The following is a 10,657-nucleotide window of genomic DNA, read 5'->3' on the forward strand; positions in this document are numbered from 1 at the left end:
TTTCCAACCTAGTGCAATAGTTGTAGGTCCATCCAACCGCAGCAAGACAAATGTTCTCATGTCGCTGCTAACACACCCAGATGGAGACCGCTTTGAGTATCTATGTGCATTTTTGAAAGCACTGTTTCAGGCCAAATACCAACTGTTACCGGAGATATTGCAGGTTGTAGATGGTGAAAGAGACATGACATTCAGAGAGAGCAGTGATGTCAGTCCACTGGAAAAAAAAAGCCAAACACAGTGTTCATATTTGACGATGTTGCTGTGGAAAACAAAAATCAAATTCGACGATATTTCTATTTATGGTCGCCATATGGCTGTTGATGTATCTGAGTCAGACATATCCCAGAGTCTCAAAACAGCTGGTGAGGAATAATCCAAACCTAATTACAGCACTCAAACAGGACAGTCTGAATTTAAAACACATTTACTAGGCTCACGTAGGAACCAATACGTCATTCAATGATTTGTAAAGATATGTGCAGACTGCCGAAATCACTCACAGTACGGTTTTCTCATTATTGATAAAACAAGGGAACTGAATGATGGCAGGTACAGGCGGAAATTCCAGGAGTTCCTAGGTATACAGCCAGAGAAAGAGGTGAGTACATCAGTGAACGCATCACGATGGATAAATTCGCATGCATGTCGGGTGCTCAGTCTGATAGTTTGGGTACGCATAGTGCACATGGACACGAAAATTCAAACTCTCGAATGCAAAGTTGGAGGCGTACGGGAGGAACTAGAGACATGTTGTTATACCCTTCTGAGACTGAACAGTACAGTAAATGACTGGATTAATGCGATCGGAAAGAAAGTAAACGACTTAACTGAAGGGGAGACAGCTGTTAATGAGAAGGGGACATTTTATGAATGGGGTAATGCAATTGAAAACAAAGTAGGCGACTTAACTGAAAAGAAAACAGCTTTTACCGAGAAGGGGGAGCAGCATAAGAAGAAAAAGAGCAGATACATAAAGCCTCATGCTGCACAGAAGTCCGATTAGTGTACAACAAGATTCAACTAAAGACAAAGTCCTGCATGGAAGGTTATTCGAGAGAAGTTACAGAGGCTGAGGTTAGGGCATTTCGATCGAGAGCAGACACTGCGAGAAATCTTTAAGCCAATCACTGAATTTCTCGATGAACTCTCATCGAAATTCCACAATGACGGCGATGACGCTATTGCCAGTTTTATTAACCGTCACAGTGATGCTAGACTAGGCAAAATATTTGGTGTCAATGTTGAAAAACTACACATGATGGGCACGCAGCCTATAACTTTAAATGAAATATCAGTACAGATAGCGGATAGGAAATTTCAAAAAACACTTAATCTGCTGAACCTTATTATTCGCCTAAAGATCGGTAAATGTATTGTGAAATATTACATCTGACTGATCTTCGTAAGAATGCAAAAGCCAAAGCAATGTGAAATACATTATTATAAAACCTATATTGAATGGTGGAAAAAATAGCAGTGGTGATGGTATTGACCTTCAGCATAAAGGAGTGAGCAATCGACTCCCGCAATATATATGTTATGACGACCCCAATGAGCTACTAGATCGGCGGTGAGTGCTCATGGCATCAGCTGCCGCTGGTAGTACAGCTCATTCGAATAAATATGTTTCAATAATTTCTGAGCTTAGAGAGAGAGGTATCATTGAATAAGCGTGGAAACGGTAATTCGAGAACTGCACATACCAGCACGCAAACCGTACCCTCATAGATATGTTATGATTAAAGGTTTGGATGACCTGTGGCTGGCGGATCTTGTCAACATGAGGGAATATTCAGTATGAATAATGGGTTCAAATATATTTTAATGGTCATTGATACTTATTCTAAATTTGTCAGGGCATTACTCACGTAGGCGAAAAGGGGGAAGGATATCGCACACGTGTTTGAGCGATTGCTGCAGACAGGGATGAATTGCAGCCCCGACAACCTTCAAACAGATCACGGTAATGAGTTTTACAATAGACATTACAAGACTGTGGTGGAGCAGTATGAAATACATCATTACTCGACATTCATCCACCTGACGGCGAGTATCGTGGAACATTTGCCCAGAACAATGAAAGCCCAAAGATGGACGTGTTTCAATCTTCGTGGCTCTCACAAATGGACCCTTATCCTCCCACAAATAATTGCACAGTATAATCGAGCCAAACATGGCACAATAAAAATGAGACCAATCAATGTGCTTGACAGTACACTACTAGATACAGTATACAATAATATTAAAATGCTAGATACACGCAAACAGCAATATAATGTAGGTGATTTAGTATGTATTTAAAAACACAAGATGGAATTTGAGAAGTCGTACAGGCCAAACTGGTCAACTGAGATATTCACAGTTTGCGAAGAACAGAGAACGAATCGTAGAACCTGCCTCTTAAAGGACAACAGTGGTACTGAAATTGCAGGATGCTTTTTACAGAGAAGACTTACACAAGAGAGTAGAACCAGATGTGTATCTCGTTGAGAGGGTCATACAGCATCGAGGGAACAGAACTTTAGTTAAATGGCTTGGTTTTACTGTATCACAAAACAGTTGGATCAACGCTGGCGATTTGCTATTTGTGCAGACCACATCCACCTCAGTACCATAACATACATGATAGGAGATGCATTAGAAGAGCAGGCGGTACTCTCGGCAAACTGCCAGTCGAGTTACACATTCGTGGATGTACGAAATAAAGATCGTTACACTGCCAATGGAATTTTAGCTGATAAAGCTAAGGCAATACGTGCGAGAAGGGATATTGGTATAGGTCAACGCATTGCATCATTTGCAGTTGAAAAAACGATGCATGGTAAAGTTAAGTTGGGTTTAGGTGTGGAGAAGTTCAACCAAGTTGTGAGAGCTGCACTTTGGGCGCTAAGGAAGAGGAATACAACAAAAGGATGCATGAAAAACTGTATCCTGACAGCGATGTATACAGGTACAAGCGCCCTGAAGCACAAGGGAGTGTAAAAAAAAGATCGATAAAACCACGCAGGGCTTTATTAATACCCAAGACGTTGGGTGGAATTATTTCCGTCCTCATTCCTGCCCTAGCCAGTCACTGAGCGGCGGGTTCACTGGCTGGGGTGCTGCGGCAATTACTAGGTCAGTTAAAAATACACAAAACTCATAGAAGCAAATCCAGAAGGCACGAAGACATAAAGACATCACGAAGGCAGCAGCCATCGGATAAGCACTATACTTGAAACGGTATAAGAAAGGACTAGGTCTCTTCATAAACAAAAACAGGGTCCCTAGCAGTCCTACCAGACGGCGATTACAAATACAGATCTGCTTGAGTTTGTTAAGAAGAAATTCAACATTCCGAGGTTCCGAGGTGTGTTTATGCGGAATACATTACTGAAGACTGCGCTGAAATCAGGAGAATGCGGAATTGTGAATTTAGAGGTAGCAGGAGGACCTAGAACTCACTGGGTAGCATATGTTAAAAAAATAAGCACAAATAACGTCTACTATTTCTACTCATTCGGTGACTTATAACCTTCAGAAGAATTACAACGACACTTCAAAGGCAGAAGACATGTGTTCTACAATTTTCGACGCTACCAAGACTTTAATACTTACATGTGCGGTCATCTAGACTTCATGCTCCTCCTGACGTTTACAAATGATAAGGACGAGCATATGCATCCTTTCACCAGTTAATGTTTAGATGAGATGTCATACACTCTGACTTCAAAAGAACGATCGTCTGTTCTATGTGCGAATTACTTCCCACTAGTTGATTTAAGCGTTGGAGATTGGAGTATTGGTCTGAAGACATACAATACCATTCCAAATACCACAGAGGCTAACAATAAACTGCATCTGGAAATTAAAGGTAAAAACGAAATTGTGGAAATTGATCCTGGTGCATACGATATAGACGATTTAAACGAAGTTTTAAAACAGTTTGGAAAAGGGATTGAACTCTGTGCAAACATTAGTACACTTAAATCTGAAAAAAGGATGGTGAATGCGTCGATTGACTTTAAGCAGAAAGATTCAGTTGGCCCACTATTGGGTTTCACAGAGGGACAAGTTTGAAGATGGATCCCAGTAAATTTTACAAATCTGATCATACAATGTATATTATCCCTGTCAGCACAATCCGTGTTGAGTGTAACACTGGAACGAACTCATATCTCAACGACAGATTGATTCATTCAATTTACGGGTTCTTCCCATAAGTTGGAACAGGGTAAAAGGTTGTTAAGACTCCTACCAACGCTATATAGCTTCCAGTGACAGTTCAGACATTGGACTATCTAGACCTGCGCATTGAGGGCCAGAATAACTAACTTGTCGACTTTCGTAGTCAGGAAATCTCTGTACGGCTACATCTAAAACAAGATGGGCGTAAGGTATAAAATAAGCGCACACAGCTCAGCACTTCGCAGCAGAACCGCAATGTGATAACACGTGTGAACTAAGAGTTTCTTAAATCAGTAGGCTTGAAACCTCGCAATGACGTCGCTGCTCAATATGTCTCACGCAGAGGAATATGATGAGCAACTTACACCAGGAATAATTTTCGCATAGATCATATGCTCCAATGACATTTAACAGGAACGATGAAATTGGGCTTTTCATCAAGCATCATGACGCTTTAACTCTTCCATGCAAAAATTTCATATATTTGGATGGATCATTTGAGAAAAAGGATGGTAGCCATACAGAAGGATCAAAGCTTATACGTAATGTTTTAGTATTCCTGTTCCAGGAAATACGATGTGAAATTAATGGGGCAGGGATTGAGCGTACACGAAATGTAGGCATAGCATCAGTCGTTAAAACATATGTCTCATCTTAGCCTCGGATCTGGATGGTTTAGAAAATACAGGATGTTTCATAGAGGAGACTGTGGGCAGGACAGCAGAAGAGTACCTTCGATTTACTGCATGTATACCTCTAAAAATGGTTATGGAATACTTTTAGGGCATGCAACGAATTGTTATAATGCTAAACAGAGACTTATTCTGGTATGGAGTGCAACAGATAGCACCTCGTACATTCAAGGAGCTCAATAAAACTATCTGGAAAATGCCACACATCACTGTGGTAGACGAGGAGCGTTTGAAGCTTTTAAAAGTTTTGAATACAGGCCCATATCTGCCATTAACTTTCCACCTACGCGAGGTTTTTGACTGCCCTATGCTACCGACAGCGAGCAGACAAACATGGGATATTAAAACCCCAGTGCAGCTGCAAATACCGAGATTCATCATATCTGCATTTCAGATCAATAGAAGGAGGAATTTAGCAAATGATTCCACCGTATTTGACAACTATAATTTAACTAATGCCAGAGTCTACTTAATTCAGAATTCTATCCGTATGACAATTAACAGCTACAGTGGGATCAGAATGTATGTAGTCTAGTATTTGACATGTATGCAAGGTTCCATGCTTCTTACTGTGAAGGTGCTGAAGAGGAAGCATGCCTCTGAGTCCACGGAAATTCAAGGAGCTGGCACCAGTCTTCGTAATAGACTTCTCTAAGCGGAATGATATGTTCAAATCAGGACTAATAGATGTAAGAATCGAATTTGAATTCTCATCTAATTTCCCAGAACACGCTCTAGTTCTACATGACCGTGTCATTAACTATTGCCCACTTACTGGTGTTCTGCAGCGTGCTGTATAAATGACCAAACGCTGTGGCATACCCAGAGCATTTCACAATGACAACTTGTACTGTGAACATCGTTGCCGATATCTAAGGTTTCTGTGATGCTGAGTGTAGATAATTCATATTTAGAGATGTTGCACTAATAGAATACACAGAAGATCCTGGTATAACTGAGACATTCTCAACACGAACTGCATCACCGAGGCCTTTCAAGGATGTGAACTATGCTGAAATAAAGTGCAAAGCGGCTAACACATGTCTTTCAGGGACTCCACTGGGACGATCCTGGTATACCTTATAAAGAAATGATGACGTCACTTCGAATATTCGATCATTCTGAGTCCGTGATCTACGTCAAAGGCGAGGAGAAGGTCACAGGGATCTTCAAGTTAACATCTATTCAAGACCTGGAATCTACAGGTGCCCTGTAGAATGAATGGATGAATTTTTTACCTCACATTCTGTGTTTTGCTTTCTTTGTACCTAGCTCCTACTTAGATAGTATGAAGCTTTATTCAGATCCTACGTCTGTGGCTTTGTTCAAGCACAGGTGATCCAATCTGAATAATTTCAGACATGTTTGCTATATGTCTTTGGAAGTGGACATGATCACCCGTTCCCAAAAACCTATACATGCAGCACGATAGGCGGAAATCCCTTCCAATCATTACATGTATTATGTTTTCCTCCATCTTAAACAGCACCTTCCTCATGCTTCAAACTAATACCTTGTGCGTCATGCACAGCCTTTACATGCATTTTTGAGCTTTGGGATTTGTGAAATAACAACGGAGACATATGGTAACGAATAACAATTTTTTTATCCAGACATAAATATTCACAGTAGTAATACTGCTTTACATTCAGAAATCTTGTTTTTATAATACACAAAGTAGTATTGCTTTTAAATTCACAGGTCTTGTTACTGTTTGAAATGTTTTTACACACGTTCGCAATCCTTTGCTTTACAAATAATAGTAATGATTGAAAAAAGTTTTACGTTACAATGCACTACTGCTTTACTATTACTACATCACTAACATTACTGGGCGAAAATTTCTATTTAACCCTGCAGTTCTGATTACAGCTACTGCAGAGGTGCAGTTTAAAAGTGGTATGACTTGGATAACTAGCGGCAGGTGAAACTTAAAACTATTCTGTTTACACATGCACTCACAAAATCACACACACATGAAGTGCAAAACAGAGAAATACCATAAAACAATATTTTTTCTCCATTTACAACATTTAACTTTTTGATGATTATTCTACAGTTTTTAAACTTTTTATATATACTTTCCAGACTTTTTAATTTTTTAAATAATTTTTATAATTTTTTCCAGCACATGGTGCTCATATACTCATGCATACACAGTATGCTACTTATTAAGAGAAAAAATAAGCAGAATGTATTTACACACAGGCATACATATTTACACATGCATTCACACTGAAAGGCACTCAAATGACTACACACAGGCACGTAAGGAATCACATATGCAGGCACAACATACATCACTCTCATACAATATTTACACCATGATAAACGAGCCATACTGTTTGGCACAAGCTCTCAGTCAGCCAGTCACTCACTTTATCTCTCATTTACACCGTCAGAGTTCACTACCCTTCTCATGCTTCAAGTAAATAGTGTGAGTACTGGAGGTTTTGATCCTGTCGTCATAAATGGCTCTCTTATCGTAATGAGGTGACAGCCCAAGTTTAGATTGCAGCACAGTGTCCACTTTGTGACCTCGCTATTGAATAATAGTTTGCTCTACCATATGCAGAGGTTTCAGTGGAGCATTGCGAACACCACTGTACGTCACTGCAAGTTGCCTCTTGCAGTGAGGACACGTGATGCCACATGTTGCACACCCTTATGCCACCTCTAGGTGGCCCCACCTATTGTATGATGTGCATACATTTTGGGTCATAGACCCACAAACTCCACAATCGGCAATCCATTCGCCTCAGCTTTCATTAAGCCAATAACCTCAACTAATGACTGAGAAATGCAATTACAACAAAAGAACTGAACCAGTTAACCACTACATCCAACCACAAGGTCCCTCTTTGTTTAACAGCAACCTGTGCCTTAGTACAACTGCTCCAGCTGTATTTATGACCAAGAGCTGATTAATTAGAACATTAATGATTGGGTACAAATCAGAAGGAAAAGACTATATAATAGCGGGACAAATTTTCAAATGACAACTAGTGTCTTCGTACAATACTACTGCCAAACAACCTACCAAGTAAAACTCTGAGGGTTGGGTACAAACCAGAAAATAATAAGTAGGGCAGGTAGACAATGTAAAAAATCACCACGAGGAATACTGAATGTTACTCCCCTTTACCAGCAAGCAGTTACGTGGATCCATGACGCATCACAGCAGCTACTGAGTGGAGCTGATGAAAGCAAGGTAGAACAGGGCAGCCAGGCCACGAGCGGTTGTCTGACACAAATGTTGCCAACCAACAGACAGCATGTCGGCCTACTGCTCGTAGTCAACACAAGTATTGGGGCAAGGGTGTTTCTGAGCACTCTGCATTGGTGCCAGGATGTATCCAAGATGGTGGCGATGACATCATCCCAGATGGCGGCGTGTAGACCTGAGAACAGGACATGGCATCATCCAAGATGGTGGCGATGACAACATTCAAGATGGCGGATTTTGGCGGGAAGTTTGAATTTTGTAGGGAAGACAGAACAATTGGGCTATGTCCACTAACCTAACCCCCTCCCCTTCCCGCCCCCAGAAAAACGGCGGGAAGTTCAAATTCCAACAGGATAATTTATCACACCGCAGTTATCTCGACTAACCTAAGAAAATCGTGGGAAGATAGGTCGCTTGGGCTACCCCCACTGACCTAAGTCACCCGACCGCCACCTCTTCCTAGGAACTGGCGCCAAGGTTGAATTTCAGTCGTAAAGACAGGTCAGTTAGCCTATTTCTACTAACCTAAGAAAATTTCGGGAAGATAGGTCACTTGGGCTGCCTCCATTAACTTAAGTCACCCGACTGCCACCTGCTCCTAGAAACAGGCACCAAGTCTGAATTTCGGCGGTAAAGAAAGGTCACTTGGGGTTTCTCCACCAACCTAAGAAAATTGCGGGAACACAAAGCTCACCTCCACTAACCTAAGTCTCCCAGCCGCCACCTCTTCCTAGGGATTGCTGGGAAAAGGACTCAGCCTGCACTGGGCTGGTGGAGAGAGGAAAGAGTGTACTTTATTTATTTTGGAACAATTTATTATCAGAGTGATACAGAACACACGCTCTGACATACCACGCAGCATACAGACCTGCAAACTATTCCTAAATAACTAACGTATACTGCTCTGGACACACACTTGCTAATTGTAAACTGTCAAAATAACGCATTGGACAGCCTACAGACCTGCAACCCACTCGCAAATAATGCAATACTTTTATGTCCAGAGAGCCAAACAAGTCGTAAATTGTCAAAATAGTAATCCAACTAAAGGACTCTGCGAACATGCTTGCTAATCGTCAGCTGTCGAAATCTTACACCAGTCTAATTAGAGGCAGCATCACCATCCAGAGTTACACCAGGAAGTCCGCTCTCCAACGAACCTAGTACACAATACCAACGCCACAGGGCGCTGTCGTCCGTTCCATGCTGTAATCCAAAATGGCAGCCATGATGTCAGTTGAGGATGCAAGTACCGTTATCCAAGATGGCGGCAAACAGTGTGTTTACCATGAGCTCTAGATCTAGTACAAAGTACTCCGTGACATAATCCAAGATAGGGGAGGGGGGGTTAAATGGCAGGAGAAGGACTCTGCCTGTGATGGACATGAGTCTATTTTGCAGGCAGCCTCTCCACCACGAGATCTAGAGTCCAACTAATCTAGTACGAAGTACTGCCACCAGAGGGTACTGTCTTCCCTCCTGCTGACGTAATCCAAGATGGTGGTCTGGAGTAGAAAAATGGTGCGATAATGACTCAGCTGGCGCTGGGGTGCTGGGGAGAGTAAGGAAGGAGTGTACTTTATTTATTTTGTAACATTTTATTTAGGGATGGAGTATGCTTATCACAATGACACAAAGCACTCGCCCTGATGTGCTTGGGGTCACACTACACAGTCTGCAGACCTCTAAACTACCTCTACATAATGCTCTCCAGACATGCAAACAACTTTTAGTTTACCAAAATAATTTCAGCACAGACATGCAAACTCCTTCTAAATAATGCAGTACATTGATGTGCTGACACAAAATCAACCCGTAAACTGCCCAAATAACGCATAGCACAGCCTACAGACCTACAAGCAATGTAATCCAACAGACAAGCAATCAAAGTGCGCTAGCACCCTCCATCACCCTCTGTCCACTAGACCACACAGGAGGCTACAGGCAGCCCCAGCAAAGTGACATGGCCGTCAGCTGTCAAACTACAACAAGTGCCCTCAAGCATGAGGTTGCGACATCCCTTTCATACTTGATACCTGAGAAATTCCACTCGAAATACATGTTCACCCAGGCACTGTTGCTGACGCGACCGGGTGGGGACAGATGCTCCAGGGGTGCGCACACTGTCACAGCCGTCAGGCGCCACTAGATAGAATTGGAAGTTGTCTCTATTTTTGGGTATACAGTCAGTGTTATACTGACGTCACAGAACTCCAAGGTGCGTTCATGCAGCTACCATATTCGAGACACCTCCAGGCAGCACATGTCTTTACCATTTGACAGAGTAGCACAGGGCACATTGTTCCTAGCATAACATGAGAGACACATCTGGCTGTACTTAACTACTCAGCATGACTGACACAATGCCGTGCATAGCTGCATACCATCGGTTGCGATTCTAGCAACGTTCCCAATGTTGTAGTGAAGCCACATGGCTATCTAAAATAATAACCCAATCGACCTCGTGGAAACTGTATAGTGCCTCAGAAATAGTTAACGCTCGCTTTCTTGATGTCTCAGCTTGTATGCACGGAAATTCTTGCCTTAACAGAACGTGTTTACGAAAATG

The sequence above is a fragment of the Schistocerca piceifrons genome, chromosome 6, assembly GCF_021461385.2.
Source record: "Schistocerca piceifrons isolate TAMUIC-IGC-003096 chromosome 6, iqSchPice1.1, whole genome shotgun sequence".
Taxonomy (NCBI): Eukaryota; Metazoa; Arthropoda; class Insecta; order Orthoptera; family Acrididae; genus Schistocerca; species Schistocerca piceifrons.